Source organism: Papaver somniferum, chromosome 5 (assembly GCF_003573695.1).
Source record: "Papaver somniferum cultivar HN1 chromosome 5, ASM357369v1, whole genome shotgun sequence".
Classification (NCBI taxonomy): Eukaryota; Viridiplantae; Streptophyta; class Magnoliopsida; order Ranunculales; family Papaveraceae; genus Papaver; species Papaver somniferum.
In genome coordinates, this window is record NC_039362.1 from 70,712,233 (window position 1) to 70,729,983 (window position 17,751).

Here is a 17,751-nt window from a genome sequence, read left to right on the forward strand (position 1 = left end):
TTCCTATTTTTGGACCCCCTTGCCTTTTTGATCCACTTTCGTCCTAACTTGTCTGTTTTTACCCTCGGCAGTGAAATCAGCAGGAAGTTTTTTCTTTGCATTTCTCTTTGGTGGTGTCTTGGACACCCTGCCAGCAGCTATTGTCTTCAACATCTCTGTTTCCTTCATCTTCCCAGCTCTTGTCTTTGCTGGTGGTGTCTTCTTCTCTTCTACTTCTTGACTGCTAAAAAATGCATCTCCATGTTATTGGATGAACTGCACTGCTTCAGCAACGATCCTTTCTCGTACATCATCATTGGATAATGATCTTTGCGATGGCTCTTCTTTAGGATCTTCTTGGCTCAACAACTGAAATATTGGACATTCGTGGATCACGGTTGCCATCTTTTCCTTCACGTCAGATGCTGCCATTCTGTAACAACCTTTTTCAAGCTTTATGAAAACACTTTCAGACAAGTTGTCTAGGAGGTCCTCAATTGATGCATAAGGATCATTCTTCTGATCTTCTCCATGTGTGAGTAAAAGCAAATCTTCTTCAACCGGCAACATGCCTTTAGGGTCCAGCTGAGATATGGCTTCAGCTGCGATTATAGTAGCCTCATCAATTTCAGCTGTTTCAGTGGCATCCTTGTATGCAGCTGTCTCTGGCAGAGAAGTTCTGAAAAAAATGCATTTTTTGTTAGGTTTACACCTTGGTACACATATATAGAAAATGAAAAGAAATGAGATCATTTTATACCTAGGCTTCTTAGCAGTTTCAGACTCAACACCTTGCCTTGTTCCATCTTTGCGATCCTTCTCTTCATTTGTCTTTGACAGAGGAGTGCTAAAAGATTCAAGTTTATAGAAAGGGTATGAGTTATAACATACTGGTGTACAACTATCTACACACATAAAAATAAATGACTGCCACATTTAATAAGAGTGATTTTATACCTTCTCTTTTCAAATTTGCCACCCTCGTCATCACCACCTTTGTTATCCTCTTTGTCAGTGTCATCACCGCGCATATCACCACCTTTGCCACCTTGCAGATCATCATCATGAATATCACCACCTTTGCCATCACCCTCCTCCTCATCCTGCTGATCATCACCACCTTTGCCACCACCTTTTCCACCACCTTTTCCACCACCATCCTCCTCATCCTCATCACCCTCCTCCTCCTGATCCTTATCACTGTCATCCACATCATCAGCTTTGCCACTTCTATTGCCTTCCTGACCTTCCTCATCATCATCATCATCATCACTATCATCATCATCATCATCACTGTCATCCACATCACCAGCTTTGCCACTTGTCTCACTTTTCTCACCTTGCTCCTCCTCCTGCTCATCATCATCACACTCATCCTCACTTTGTAATTCTTTGTTTAATGAAATGATTTCTTGTAAGGTTTCAACAAATAAATCAACAACATCCTTATCATTTTGCACATTCCTCAGATCAGCTTCATAAATTTTCTTGGCTTTTTCTTCAATGAAGCTAACAAGCTTTTGATGTTTAACCTGCAAGTCTGAAAGCTCTTCCAATGCTTTATCTCTTTGCTGTTGTGATTTGTACAACTTTTCCTTCAGTGCATCTGTGCTATGTTGTTGCATGTTTTTCCTGTACTCTTCCATAACTTGTTGCTGCTCATCACTCCAAGGTTTTACCCATCCAGGTTGCATCTAAAAACATGCCAAAGTATCAACATGGATAACAGGTGTACATCTTTTTACATCTATGTTACAGGTGTATATTGTTGTACACATGACAAAATTTTGTCACCATTTTGTAAACCTTATCAAGGTGTATATCTAATGTACACATCTAGGAAGAAATCACTATCGTAAGAAAGTTATCGAGTTACCTTTTTCATAGCTTCATTAATGTATTTCTCTATTGTATTGCTGATGTCACTTATCACCCACCTTAGAAACCTAAGAAAACCTTGTTCATTGCTTGGCGTCATACTGTTGTTGTGTTCAGCAAACCAATACTGCATTGACAAACAGGTAAAAGAGTTAGAAATGTTAGGACCCAAAAAATACAGTGAACAAAAGCATGTAAATTGGTACAACTTAAAACTTGTGTAAAACAATGTACACATGTAAACTTACCAACATGTAAACCATACAACCATTAACTTTAAGTGGTTCCTCAACATTTTTCCTTATGCTATCCATTAAATATTTATGTATATGCACTGGCCAGTTGGTTTTTTTCATTCTTTCGAACGATTCAAAGTAGGGAGCAAATTTGCTCTTGGTAATCCCGCTTCCATTTGTTGTGGTAAAAAAAACAGTGATGCACAGATACATCGCAAACAACACTACCAAGTCCTCAGCATTCCTCTCAATCTCGATATCCAACTTTGGTTTTAACTTCATATACGCAAGATTTCATTCTCGACATCTAGTTTCCCCAACTTAGATTTTTCCTTCAGTTTCAATCGGTTTATTAGTGAACCGAATCTCTGCTCAGCTCTAGTTTTGGTACATTCTCCTTCAAAAGGTTCCGATCCCACCATTTGTAATCCAAAAATGAAGAACAAATCTTCTGGCATACTCTCTACTTCCACAAACTTTTTCTCCTCGGCAGTATTGAAAACAATGACATTTTTTCCTGAATGATCATGGCGGAACTGGTTCACAATCTTCAAGATTGATTCTGGACTCTTGAACCACAGATCTCTCTTCTTCTCCTGTTTCTTTTCTGAGTTTTCCTCCTCCTTCTTTTCAGCTTTCTTGTTAACAAAGACATCTACTACAGGCCAAAAAGGGCTCTCCTTTTGTTTCTCTAACTGAAATTCTGTGAACCATACTTTGTCACGTCTCTTTTTACGCACTTCTCCATCCTTTTCAAAGTTCTTGTTCACAAACTCGTTGATTGCATTAAAACCTGATCTATAAGGTTTGTTTGTATCTACGAAAATAGACAAATGGGAATAAGAAAAGAGAAGCATAGCACATGATACTGATACAAAAATGCTGGTGTACAGACCAGTACACTGGTACAGATAGTGAGTGAAAAAAACAGACAAAACATACAAAAATGCCGGTGTACAAACCAGTACACTGGTACAGATAGTGAGTACAAACCAGTACACTGATACATATAGTGAGTACACTAGGAAAGATATGAGTAAAAAACACATAACATGCCATGAATCACATTTAACATGCTATTAACCATAACATCACTAACACTTAGATTTGGGTACTGTTTAGCATGCCATTAACCATAACATCACATTTAACATGCCATGGAGCACTGCAACAACATGACGGTGTAGCAGTATTTACACACAAACAACAATTCTTACAAAAATCGCTAAAAAACAGACAGAACATGAAATGAAGCACTGCAACAGCATGATGGTGTACCAGTATTTACACACAAACAACAATTCTTAAAAAAGTTGGTCTAAAACACACAGAACATGAAATGAAGCACTGCAACAGTATGGTGGTGTACCAGTATTTACACACAAACAACAATTCTTACAAAGATTGATCTAAAACACACAGAACTGGACATGAAACAGTACAACAGCACGGCGGTGTAAAAATTTGTACACACCAACAACAAAACTCATAAAATTGCTCAAAATATGCAGAACTGGACATGAAACTCTGCAACAACATGGTGGTGTACATATCTGTACACATATACAAGAAATATCATAAAAATTACTCAAAAACAGACAAAACTGGACTTGAATTGTTACCTTTTTTTTTTTTTTTTTTTTTTTTTTCTGTTAACAGTTGTTGAAGCCTTTGAAGTCTTTGATTTCTTCTTATCTGGTGATGTTTCTGGTACTGAAATTGATTTTGAAGGATTTGTTGTCTTTGATTTCTTCTTAACTAGTGATGTTCTTGAAGTTTCTGCTACTGATTTTGATGTTGAAACTTCTAATCCTCTCTTAGATCTAGTTTTTGGACCTGTTGATTTTCGAATTTCTTCTGCAGTTGGGGATGAAATTTCTTTTGAATCCTTCAATGCTGACTTCGATCTCGTTGTTGGTGAAGTTGATTTCTGGATTTCGGCTGCTTCAACTGTTGGATTTTTTTCTTCTGTTTCTTCTTCTGTTGATGTTGAAAATTCAATTGTTGGTGTGTTTGTCTTTGAAACAACTTTGTTGCCTTTCGCCATTTATTTTTCAGATTGTTTAACATTCTAGTTGTTTTGATTAGGGTTTTAGTCTGTAATTTTTCTAGGGTTTGGTCGCAAAATTTCTTCTGAATTTTTTTTTCTTCTGAAGTTTCTGATAAAGCAAAAATGGTGCAGTTAAATATTTTTCCGTTACGCCGATTTTAATCAGTTTTTAATGAATGCTAACGTGTCGCACCCACGTTGATTGTTTCAGTTAGAAAACTGAATCATTTCATTGCACGTGTGCTTTAATAAAAGCGTGTGAGGGGTAGCATAGACTTTATACAATTCTTGGATTAAATTGTACCTAGTCAACTAGGTCTGGACTAATCTGTTTCTTTTGGGGCGGTTTTGGACTGAACAGTTTTTTCCCCAAATCCAAACGCGCTATTAGCCACATATGAAATGCCTCGCAGTATGTGGGGTGGGACTATGTTCATTTTTCTTTTCTTTCAATAAGAAGCTTCCAAGCAACCGTCCTCCAAGCAGTTAGCAGCCTAGTTAGTAATTCGGAGTACGGGTAGTAGTTCAAAAAATATTTTTGCTTGATTATTTAACAAGAAGTAAACAATTTAATCGCATAAATGTATTTAAAACGAGTTTATAGACTTTTAAACAAAAATCAACATATAAAATACTGGTTAAACAACTACATATAGGAAATTTTAACTGAATAATTATATTTAAATATAAAGTATATACAAAATCAAACAAAAACCAATCAACATAATTCTGGTCGGAGAGTTATCTACGGGAGCTCTAGTTCGGAAATATCATTCGGATTCGGTAAGTTTGCGTACGTTCGCGAATCATTCGTGAGGTCCATATAATCCGCGAACTAGGTTCGGAATATAAATAGTTCGAAAATATCATTCGGATTCGGGCAGTTCGGATAGGTTCGTGAATTATTCGGGAATAATTCAGAGAATTACTAACTACGGTTAGCAGTCATGAGCAGCATACACGACCAACTCTGCATCACCCTCCTTGAAGGCTGAAGCCGTTGCAGTCGCTGCACGCAGGCCCAAAGCGGTCAGCAATGCCACGTAGGTCCCCCGCCAAATAAACGTTAGGGACTTAGGGTTTCAATTTCCAATAACGACGAATACGGCTCCCGGGAAAAACATGGGAGAGAGCGAGAGAAATGTTCAAATTAGAACCCTGAGTGGGGAATCTTGTACCCTTTCGATATCTCCAAGCTCTACGATCCAAGACCTAAAACTCCTACTGAAGCAAGTCTTCATTCCTGCCCAACATTCGCCCAATTTCCATCTCTTCTTCAAGGTAAAAAACCTCAACTTCAAATTTCTTAGGTTTTTACATTTTCTGTTCATTTTCTTGATATGGTATTTTATTTTTGTTTATAGGGTTCTAAAATGAGTTTGGGAAATCAGATAAACAGTTACTGTATAGAAGATAGTGATTTCATAGTTCTAATTCCTTTTACTAAGAAAGTACAGAATCAACAATTAGAGATTAATCAGAATACACTACCACCGCCTAAATCTTCATCGTTTGCGGATTCAGCGTGGGATGATATAATGCAAGATATCTCATCTTTATCTGAGAGACCTCCAGATAAAGATTTGTTCGATGGAGAAAGGGAGAAATTAAGAGAAGGAAGTTCAGAGAGTATGAAACGTAAGAGAAAAGGGGAAAGGTGTGGAAATGTTTCTTTATCGAATGAAGTTTTGGAAAGTATTTTGAGGAGGAAAAGTTTTGATGAAGAGGGAATTGAAAGGACCAAGGTTTTGGATTCGGTGAATTGTTTGTTAAATGAACAGACTGGAACCTGTATGTTCTTAGTGAATGGGTACTCTGATGTCATGAAATCTTGCTTTTGTCCGTCGTGGTTGAAGACAACTATGAAAATCTTTTCTCTTGTAAATATTTTCTCCGGGTTTATGCAAATGCAGGGTGAAAATGTAACACGGGATAATTTAAAAAGATTGTTGGAGAAACTTGGCAGGTTGGAATGTGAAGTTGGTATTGATTATTTGGAGCGTATATCAGTTCTTTGTCCCAAGGTAATATTGTTGACGTGGAGCAAGTAATGTTAGTCTATTGTATGTATTGAAATGAAGGAAATAATGTTGTGGTAGCTTTTGCATATTCCTCTTAGCTTGTAAGGATTTATCAAATTCAATATGTCATTATAATGTCAGTTAGATACTGGAGCCTTAAGTGAATTTGGTGCATTTCGTATTCTATCCTCTCTTTTTTGCTGGAACATATTTTTTTTTCTTTTGCTTCTTAGGTTCTGCGACTCGGTAATCAAGAGTTTGAAGGTGCAAAATTCCGCGATGTCATTCTTATTGTCGATTCTTCAACAGAAGAGGATGGGCTATATAATTCGACGAATAATTTCAGAGCAGGTATGTTGACAATATGCTTATGTTTCATCTCCTCCTCCCATGTCTTTGAAATAACAGTTTCCTTTGATTTGGTATTCTTTACTTGATGTGCAGGTGCAGAAGCTAAAAAACGGACTCCTGCTTCAAATATTGTGAACTTGATAAAGAAACGGGAGTATTCCTTTAGAACAAATTTACTGAAGGCTGTTAAAAGTTCTATGGTAAATTTGCATCTTTTTAAATTTGATGAAGGTTGATACAAAAGTTTGAACCTAAAGTTACTAGTTAATGCTTGTAAATTATAGATTAAGTTGTCTCGGTAGGCAAAAAAAAAATCCCAAACTAGTTTATTTCCAGTAGGAAAGCTGCATTTGCCTTCCCTGAAACACTATACCATAAGCAGATGATGCTTTTATTGATCTTTTGCAATTTCAGCTCCAGTTGTAGAATCTGTATCGCTGCAGTCAACTAATCACTGATTTTAATATTCAGAATAAAACAGTATCTGGAAACAAGATAGACAAGCTTATGTCCCTGGAAGATCTCATATCTACGGGTTACAATGTTGCAGATTCAAAAGACAGAGACGCGAAATGTGCGAGTAAACGTCGTTCTTCAAGTTCTCAATCTGGGCAAACAAGATGTTGTGTAGGTGTCCGCACTTCGTTTAACACTTTTTGTGTTTTCTTGATATTGTCTTTTCCTTCCTCAAATTCAATCACTTGTAGAGACGATGTTCCACTAATTCCTCAGTTCAAGTATTTCCTTGATGTGCCAAAAAATTGAAATCTTAGTTGTTAAATAAGTTTGTGAAAATATTGGATGGATGTACCTTGGTCTTTGCCTATAAAACTTTCCCATCTACTGCGTTTATCTGTTTTTGTAATTTTGACTTCTAAAGTACTGTACCAGTGTAAATTGAACTTGTCTCATTAAGTTGATAAAACGTCTGATTCTACAGGAAACAAACCCATTGTCACCAGTTGAAATGGTTGAACATCTTAAGAAGGGCATTGGGTCTAATGGGCAGGTATCGTCCAGACTTTGTGTTTTTACTTGAGGAAGCAAGATGTGAAATGAAAGTTTTATCCATTGTAGAGTTTCATTTCATGCAGATAGTACACGTAGAAGAAATTGGTGCAAGAACAGCAGTACACATTGAGATCCCAAACATTCTCTCAGAAATCACACAGTCCGCTCTTAGAAGAATTGGAATCTCTAAATTGTACAGCCACCAAGTATGGCCTTGGTCGTGATATTCTACCTTTCTCGCTCTTTTACTGTCTCTCCATATATATGATGTTCTTATTGTGAACAGAGAATATTCCACTCTTCTATCTATCTATCTATCTATCTATCTATCTATCTATCTATCTATCTATCTATCTATCTATCTATCTATCTATCTATCTATCTATCTATCTATCTATCTATCTATCTATCTATCTATCTATCTATCTATCTATCTATCTATCTATCTATCTATCTATCTATCTATCTATCTATCTATCTATCTATCTATCTATCTATCTATCTATCTATCTATCTATCTATCTATCTATCTATCTATCTATCTATCTTTCTATCTATCTATCTATCTATCTATCTATCTATCTATCTATCTATCTATCTATCTATCTATCTATCTATCTATCTATCTATCTATCTATCTATCTATCTATCTATCTATCTATCTATCTATCTATCTATCTATCTATCTATCTATCTATCTATCTATCTATCTATCTATCTATCTATCTATCTATCTATCTATCTATCTATCTATCTATCTATCTATCTATCTATCTATCTATCTATCTATCTATCTATCTATCTATCTATCTATCTATCTATCTATCTATCTATCTATCTATCTATCTATCTATCTATCTATCTATCTATCTATCTATCTATCTATCTATCTATCTATCTATCTATCTATCTATCTATCTATCTATCTATCCATATTTTTATTTACGTCTGCCTCTTCTAAATATTAACTGTAGGCTGAATCAATACAAGCTTCACTTGCTGGGAAAAATGTTGTCGTGGCGACTATGACATCTAGTGGGAAATCTCTCTGCTACAACTTGCCAGTACTGGAAGCATTGTCTGATAATTTATTATCATGCGCTTTGTACATATTTCCAACAAAGGTTGTGTAAGAAGAATGTGTGTATACATATTTTGGGCTTTCCATGATGGTTCTCCTAAAGCATTCATGAAAACCTAAGTTGTTGATTTTTGTAGGCTTTGGCTCAAGATCAGTTAAGAGCTTTGTCCGAAATGACAAAGGGATTGCAAAATGGCTTCAATTTTGGTGTTTACGACGGTGACACTTCAGAAGGGGACAGGATGTGGCTCCGCGACAATGCTAGACTGGTATATCTATTTCAGTTTAGTTACCTTTTGAAAGATGCTCTCCATTAACCTTAACAGTTTCTCATGTTTATAATGAGTTCATCATTCCGCAGTTGATTACAAATCCAGATATGTTGCACATGTCAATCCTGCCATTCCATGTTCAGTTCCAGCGGATTTTGTCAAATCTTAGGTAGCCCAAGATACTTTTAGGATTTTAGTCTCAACTATCACTAAATTTTTCTTGCTTTCGTAGTACCGTAGAACGGTAGAAATGATTAATTTGAGACTGCTGTCAACTGATAAAGATCTTGTGAGTTGCCAAACACGCCAGTGATTCATATGTCTTCCAGTACCCATAATTGCATGGGATAAACTGCATTTTTCAAGTGGATAGTTTAGTAGTGGTGCCCATTCTGATTGCAAGTTTAACTGCATTCATTTTTTTTAATTACCTTAAATATCTATTCTTATATCAGGTTTGTCATCATTGATGAAGCTCATATTTATAAGGGGGCATTTGGATGCAATACCGCTCTTATACTGAGGAGGCTTCGTAGGCTCTGTGCTCATGGTATTTTGGAATTAAATGATCATTTCACTTGCTATTCATGATTCCTTTTCACTTTGTAAATATTTTAATTAAAATCTAGTTTCTGTTGCCTTTGTTTGCAGTGTACAGTAGTGATCCTTCATTTGTATTTTGTACGGCAACCTCTGCAAATCCCCGTGAGCATGCTATGGTACGAGTTGCAGAGAGAAATGACTATTATCTTGATTACATCGCTTTATAAAACCTTATAAATTCTTAGAGGCTTACAAGAATGTGAACTGCTTCAGGAGCTTGCTAACCTCCAAACAGTGGAACTAATTCAGAATGATGGAAGCCCCTGTGGCCCAAAGCTTTTCATGTTGTAGAATCCTCCCTTATATATGAAAACTGTAGGTGTCTTTTGTAAACAAGGTTTTCTAGTTCGAGTTGCATCCCTGTTTTTATTAGGTTCCAAAGTTGTCTAATTACAGGTTTCAAAAACTCGGAGCAGGACGAGTACAACTAAATCTCCAGAAAAAGTGGTGATCACCAGAAGGTCAAGGTAAAAAAAAAAGTATCTTGGGGCATGGCATTTTCGGAATTTTCCATGTCTGGCATGATACCTTGATTCTGAGCACAGTAGTTTGTGTGCTTTTTTGCTTTGTAAATGTATTGCATATTTATTTATTTATTGCAGGGACACTACATCTTTACTTTTTACAAAGAACAGTTTGTGTATTATTTCATATGTTTTCTTGATATGCAGCCCAATTTTTGAGGTATCCTCTCTCTTTGCGGAGATGTTCAGCATGGGCTTCGATGCATCGCTTTTTGTAAAACGCGTAAACTCAGTGAGCTTGTCTTATGTTACACGTATGTTACTTCAGCCTCATATAGTTCTTTCTTTTAAATGCACTAAATGTATCGACCTTCTGGATTTGCTGAACTACTTTTCATCTGTTTTTTAATCGGTTTTCGAGCCTTTTTTAGTTGTTAGTTGATTAATGAAAAGGATGTTTATTATAACTTTTACGCTGTAACAGGCAAGAAATTCTTCAAGAGACGGCACCTGATCTAGCTGATTCAATATGTGTTTATCGTGCTGGCTACATGGCTCAGGTTTGCCGCTGTTGTTATATTTCCTACACCTATTACTCACAGAAGGCAAACCCTATCTGTTTTGTATTTATCATTCCTATTGCGTTATTATTGATACCATATAAACTGGAATTGCTTTGCCAGGTGTAGTTCATTGTTATGTCTTTTTTATGAAAATAACTGTTAGGAAATAAATGAATTTATCATAAGATTCTGAGTTGTAACCTGAAGCTTTTGTTATCCTCTTTCCAAAGATCTGCCACTGTACCTAGAATAAGTCGAAATGATAGAATTCACACATGAACACAGGATAGGAGGAGAATAGAGAGTGAATTCTTTACAGGGAAGCTTCGTGGGGTTGCCGCCACGAATGCACTTGAATTGGGTATTGATGTTGGACACATTGATGCAACACTGCATCTCGGCTTTCCTGGCAGTGTCTCCAGGTACTCATTAATATTAGCCATCTACATTCTTGCTAAGGTTGAACTATGGACAGTTAATGATTAAGTTGTCAGTGAATTTTCTATGTAAGATCCTCTTTTCATCCTCTTGAGTCTTGATATTTGGTTGTTTATTTGATATTTAGTTTGTGGCAGCAAGCTGGAAGATCTGGGAGAAGGGAAAGACCGTCACTTGCAGTATATGTCGCATTTGAAGGGCCTCTTGACCAATACTTCATGAAATCTCCGCAAAAGCTTTTTGGGAGACCAATCGAGTGTTGTCACGTTGATTCTCAAAACAAGCAGGTACTTAAAACATTTGATGTCTTGTATTTGTATTTCATAATTCTTTTTAAATTACTGTTGCTCTTTTACATTTATTATGGTATTGTCCATATCGCTTGGTCAGAGTTGCCTTTTTATATAGTTTATGTCATCTTTGTAGGTGCTTGAGCAGCATCTTATGTGTGCGGCTGAGGAACACCCACTAAATATGTTACATGATGAAAAATATTTTGGTCCGGGTTTACATAATGCAATATTGGCTTTAACCAATAAAGGATGTCTGAGTTATCATCCGATGCATGATTCATCAACCCGTATATGGAGCTATATTGGCCATGAGGTATAGGACCTGTATCACAAGAAGTCTTACTGAATTTTGCACTACGCAACTTTTTTTTTCTTCTCTTTTTGATAATTAATAACTGCACTCTCATGTTTCTTATGTTCTTTTCTCAAATAAAAATGTTTATCAGAAGAGACCTTCACATGCAACTAGTATTCGGGCAATTGAGACTGAGAAGTACAAATTAATAAACAACGAAACAGATGAAGTCCTTGAAGAAATCGAGGAAAGTAAGGCTTTCTTTCAGGTATATCGGTGGAGTTCTTTATGAGCTCAGTGTTTAGCTTTCATTCCCCCCTAACATCTGCATTTCTTACCCAGGCATGTGTTCTCCAGTTTTGCAAAAACCTTGATTTTTTTTCCTGGGTACCATGGTTATTTTGCCTTTCTGCATGACCAGTGTAGTTTTCATGCCTTTGCCCAAAAATCATGGGTTTCTTTCTTTTGACAGGAATGTGAGTTAGTATGCCTTTTGGACAGAAATGGCTTTCTGTCCCACGGAATATTGGTTACTCTTTGCTGAGATGTTTGTCGCTGTTCTAAATTGGATTTTTTTGGTTGTTCACTAAATGGTTTCCACTCATTTCACATGTTTGCAGTAGTGCATCCCTATGTAGCATTTAATGTTCACTGATGCATGTATTATCCTCTTTAATTAAACATCTATTTATTTTTTGTTTGATTGAACATTAATACATTATTAATAACATCTACTTTTTCATGCAGATTTATGAAGGTGCAGTATGTCTGCATCAAGGTAAAACTTATTTAGTGAAGGTCCTAGATTTATCGTCAAAACTTGCCTTTTGTCAACGAGCTGATTTAAAGTACTACACAAAAACACGTGATTGCACAGACATCCATGTGGTTGGTGGGGATGTCGTATGTTTAATACTTGTTCGATTTAGTCATTCTGTACTCTGTAGACTTGCATCTGCTTTAATCTGTTTAGTTCAATTTTTTCCGTGAATACTTGCCTAGTAGAGGTCTCTAAATGACAGCAGATTATAATAAAGGCGCTGATGTAGAAAAGGAACTATAATCGCCGTATTTATTTTGATGCTCAGGCCTATCCTGTAAAGGTTCCTGAGACCCAGCATTCAAGAACCAGTTCTCAAGCTCATACTTGCAAAGTAACCACCAGTTGGTTTGGCTTCTTTCGCACTCAGCGAGGAAGCGGCGAAATCATTGACTCGGTTGATCTTACACTTCCTCAATATTCATATGAATCACAGGTTAGAAATCAGTTTTTTGTTCCAAAATCATAGCGAAAGTTTGTGTCTTCAAGCATGATTTTATCGTTGCAGTCCTCCTTTTACCTTAAATAACAGGCAGTTTGGATTCGGGTTCCACAATCAATCAAGAAAGACGTGGAAACTCAGAGTTACTCATTTCGTGCAGGCTTGCATGCTGCTTCACATGCTGTTCTGAATGTGGTTCCTCTGTAAGTTGACAAAAGTAAAACTTAACATGTACTCCACCAAATCTATCTTTGCAGAACTAGTGGGTTTTATACTGTTAGATGATAACACTGAAATAATAGTTTTTGGTGCAAAAGTTTGATGGAGTTATTCTCAATCACGGCATTGGCTGCTACGCAAAGATGTTCAGTTGTTTTTTTCCTTTTTTGATTGAGCTTGATTCATATTTGACTTCCTAACTGCTTGTACATTTCAATATGCCTTTCCCCAGTGTTGATCACATTGTTGCATCTTGTTACTCGTGAGTGTACTTATTCTATATTGGAACTGCATGTAGGTTCATACAGTGCAACTCCTCTGACATGGATACAGAGTGTGCAAATCCTCACGATACTCGCTATGTTCCAGAAAGAATTCTGTTATATGATCAGCACCCTGGTGGAATTGGACTTTCTGCACAGGCAAGTAACATGGAATCTTCTATGCATGAGCATTGTTGTTAGCCCTTTATTTATACGAGTAAACAATGAACACGCCATTAATTCGTATAGTAGAGTGCCTGTGAAATGTGGAAACTGGAAATGTTGTGTTTAGGTACAACCTCTTTTTAGAGAACTGTTAGGTGCTGCCTTGGAACTAGTCACAGGAGGCTGCTGTTCTATGAATGTTGGCTGCCCGAACTGTGTTCAGGTTATTTCCCCTTCCTCCCATGTAGAAACAAAATCAGTTTCAGAATCCCTCCCTCCCTCCACAACTATCGTTTCTCATGGTCTTTGGTTGTTGCAGACTCTATCTTGCCACGAGTACAATGAAGTTCTTGATAAGAGTGCTGCCATTATGATTCTTAAGGTGAGTCCGAGTATGTGTTATCGCTTAAAGCTGTTTCAAAATCATTTCTACCACATGAAATGTTCCTGTTAGGTTACCCTTCAATATTTTATTTTATTTTGACTAACCAGGGTGTTATTGAAACTGAGGATTTGTACTTCAACAAAAGGCCCGACTCAGAATTTCAGAGAACTCAATTATAGCAGAAGGATCCAAAAACATCATTCACATTTGCGGAATAGTTGAAGTGTACTATGAAGATTCTACTACGTGGGAACTATTGTCAAACCCATTTCTCAGATTCTTTTCACCGTGAAACCCACGGGCGGAAAAATTCACGCGCACACCCATTTTCTGGGTTAAAATTTTCCTCACTCATATTTTCTAAAATTATTTCTTCGCTTCTTCTTCTTCGGTTTTTTTTTTCTTCGCGACTTTCTGTTTCCTTCATCTTCTCTTGTATGATTACCTTTTTTTGCCGAGAGAACATGGTGAAACTAATAGAGGATAATCATGTTGTTGTTGTTAAATGATAAGATTTTTGGAAGAAGTTCAAAGTGATTTCAAGTCCTTGTGGTATATCCTGATGTAAGTGAATTATTTCAAAGTGAAATTACTCTCGAAGAAATAGAAGCGAAATGAAAAGAGAATATCTGATTTTCTTTCATTAGAGTGAGTAATTGAGATTCTCCTTAGGTTTCATTGATTTTTTTATTCTTATCGATTTTAATTTTTTCGTTAGACGATTCCATTTTTAGGTTTCAAGTCCGTGATCTTATTTCAAATTTCATTGAATAGAGCTGATTCAGTGGTTTTCTAGGTCTAATTCCATCTTTTTTGTGTGAAGTTACTATGTTCGCTGGGTTTCAATTTGGTTTTCTAGAGGTTATTGAGAATAAACTCTGTTTGTTTGATACTGTAGTTGTGATTTGTGGAACTAGGGTTTATGAGAAATTAAGGTTAGGTTTTGAACCGGGATTGATCAGAATCCCGTGAAATTATAATTTTTATTGATCGAGATGATATGTAATTAAGAGTGAGCGAGTTTGGAAATATGATTTTAATTATTACGCGCCGTGCATCAACTTTTTTTGTTAAAATTGAAATCAACAAAAAAAGATTAATAACCTGTCATGCACCTACAAAGATGCATGCATAATTTGTTATGCGTCGAGAAAATACTGCATAACGCATTATATAATCACTTATTATTAGGTTGGTTCCTATGGGGGTGGCTAACCCATCCATTTGCCATGCAAGCTGGCCTGACAACCCGGCCGCGCTACTATGGTAAAAATGTTAAGCGATCGAGTCTTCACCGTTTGGTTGATTTTAAACCTGCAACGGCTCTTTCTCCACCGCTATAAAAATGTGACATTCACACACAAATTACACCAAATTTTTTACACAAAAAATTTCTATCTTAATCTATCTTATCTTTCAAAATGGCAAAGTTTGAATCCCAACTTGACTTGACTACCCGACTTGATTTTTACGGAGTGGTGTTTGAAGCCGCCGTTAGTAAGATATGTGAAGGTTATAAAGAAATAGGTAAAAACCAAAAAAATCTATAAGTTTTGGATATTAACCAAATCAAACCTCCAACTAAGAAAAGTTCAAGGGAAGGAAAATTTGAAGGCAAAGAAGAAGATAAACAAAAGAAACTCCGTTCATGAGCGCATTGATTGGAAGTTTGGTGAAATGAAGAAGATAAACAAGATGAAAAACATTGTCTCAATTTTTTACTTTTAAAGTCTTTATTTTAAGTTATGTCATTATCTAGATGAATGAAAGAGGCGCTAATCTAAATTAAAATTCTAAACTTTTAATGAAAGATGCACTAGTTTTATATTAATAATATCTTAAGATTAAAATTTGATACAAATGAAAGATGCATCATATTTGGGCTAATAATCTAAACTCAGCATATTGGGGAAACACCCTCAAGATAAGATAACAACCATTGAATTGTTTCGATACATTTGCTCCACATCAAATGCGTTTTGGCCATTTTGTTGGTTTCGATAGCCTTCAGTAAGTGCAACAACAAATAAATTCACATCATTCCTGATTATTCTGAAGCGACGACACAACCCATTTGCATCAAATATTGAGGTTCAATGTTTCTTCTTGAAATCTCTGAAATATGTGACTCCATAAAAGAACTCCTTGTTGTTGTTGTCCAGCATTGACCATATCTTGTATAACAAAAACGTAATGCCTGCAAATGGATTCATCTTCAGCCATGCTAAATCTGCAACCTCGAACTGACATGTTGGATTTGTGGAGTGAAAGAATGGAGATTGAAGAAATGGTGTGAGTTGAAATGAAATTTGATATTGTATTTATAGGATGATGAAATGATGACCGTTAGATGAGATGATATAAGCGGTCGAAAGTATACCTACCGGTTTTTGCTACACCGAGCGGTCGAGACGGTGGAAACTTGACCTAGCCTGGCTAAGTGGCAAATTTGCCACTTAGCCAGGCCAGTTTGCTTGTTTTCCAGCTCCATAGTGGGTGCAAAACTGGCAAATCTATTGATTTGCCACACCCATAGGAGCCGGTCTTGGCACTGAAATAAGTGAATTGTTGCATCTTTCGTTTTGTTGGAGTGTTACTTTTTTTGGCATATACATCGTTTTAGTGGTTTGCATAGCCAAATTAGTTGATGCATGAACTAAAATATGGCTGAACAAGGAGTTATGCATCATTTGTGGCGTTATGCATTCTTTGTGGTGCCTGCATAATTCATTATACATCTTTTTTTTTTGTTCGAATGATATTTTTGAAGTACATATATCGTTTTAGTGGTTGCATAACAAATTAACAGATGCATGAACCAAAATATGGCTGCATAATATGTTATGCAGTCTTTGTGGTGTCTGCATAATGTGGTACGCGTTCTTTGTGGTAGTTACACAATGATTATGTAACAAGTTTTCTTTTTTTTTTTTGCCTAAAAGAACAATTATTTCCGACTTTTTCATGAAAAATTTATATTTGATATTGTTATTTGTACTCGTTGTTTAGATCTCTTTAAAAGCTTTCCAAAGAGATAAATTTATAAAATTCCAAGGAACGATTTTTTAAATTTGTTATATTCTAATTTACTTGCCAATTATACCCTGGAAAAATAGGAAGCATAACGGGCTATGCAGAATTTTTCATAATTTCAAATAATTAAGGCAGGTTGTCACAGAAACTGAAGAACCTTTTGGGTGTGACAATAAGACTAATAATTCTTTTGGGCCTTAGCCTGATCTCCCCTTCTACCAAGTGGTTCAAGTCTTACGAAGCCCACATATCAAAAGTTATGGTATCTTCTGCCTCGCGTAGGGGTGAGCATTTGGCCCGTAATCCGCGGATTTACCGGGACCAACCATTCTTTTGCGGATGGATATCCGGACCGTTCGTTAATGGGTTGGATGCATTTTGAAATCCGACAGATTACGGATGCAACCTTGAAAATCCGTTGGACATCCATATCCGTTAAATTAAGGGCATTTATATAGTTCTAAAAAATACTATTGATCATTTATAAATTTTTAAGTGTTACTGGGCCTACGATCCATGAATGTGCGGTCCATCTAGTTTCCCCTTTATGTGTATATCATGTAACCTAGTTATGTATTACAACTAATCTCTCTATATGATGGTTCTCTTTCTTGTCTCTACATCTCTGATTCTCCTCAATCACGTTTTCATGCACGATGCTATAACGGAGAGCTAGACTAGATCGATTGATATTATATATTTGTTTTTCTCCGTTGGAATCAAATCAATTAGCTAAATTGGATCTTTTTTTTCCCTATATTTTGATTTCGGCATATCTAATATGATCGTGATTCTGTATATACATAGTAGCTATTAAATTCATGGTGAAAATTAATCTGATCTAATTTGTCCCGTACAAGCTATGTCTGTGCAAATCCATAATTAGTTG

General features: G+C 36.2%; 1 pseudogene; it reads left to right on the forward strand.

Annotated features, from left to right (window-relative positions):
• The first annotated feature begins 5,144 nt into the window (after positions 1–5,144).
• On the forward strand, positions 5,145–14,432 carry LOC113281861 (annotated as a pseudogene).
• Positions 14,433–17,751: the final 3,319 nt, after the last annotated feature.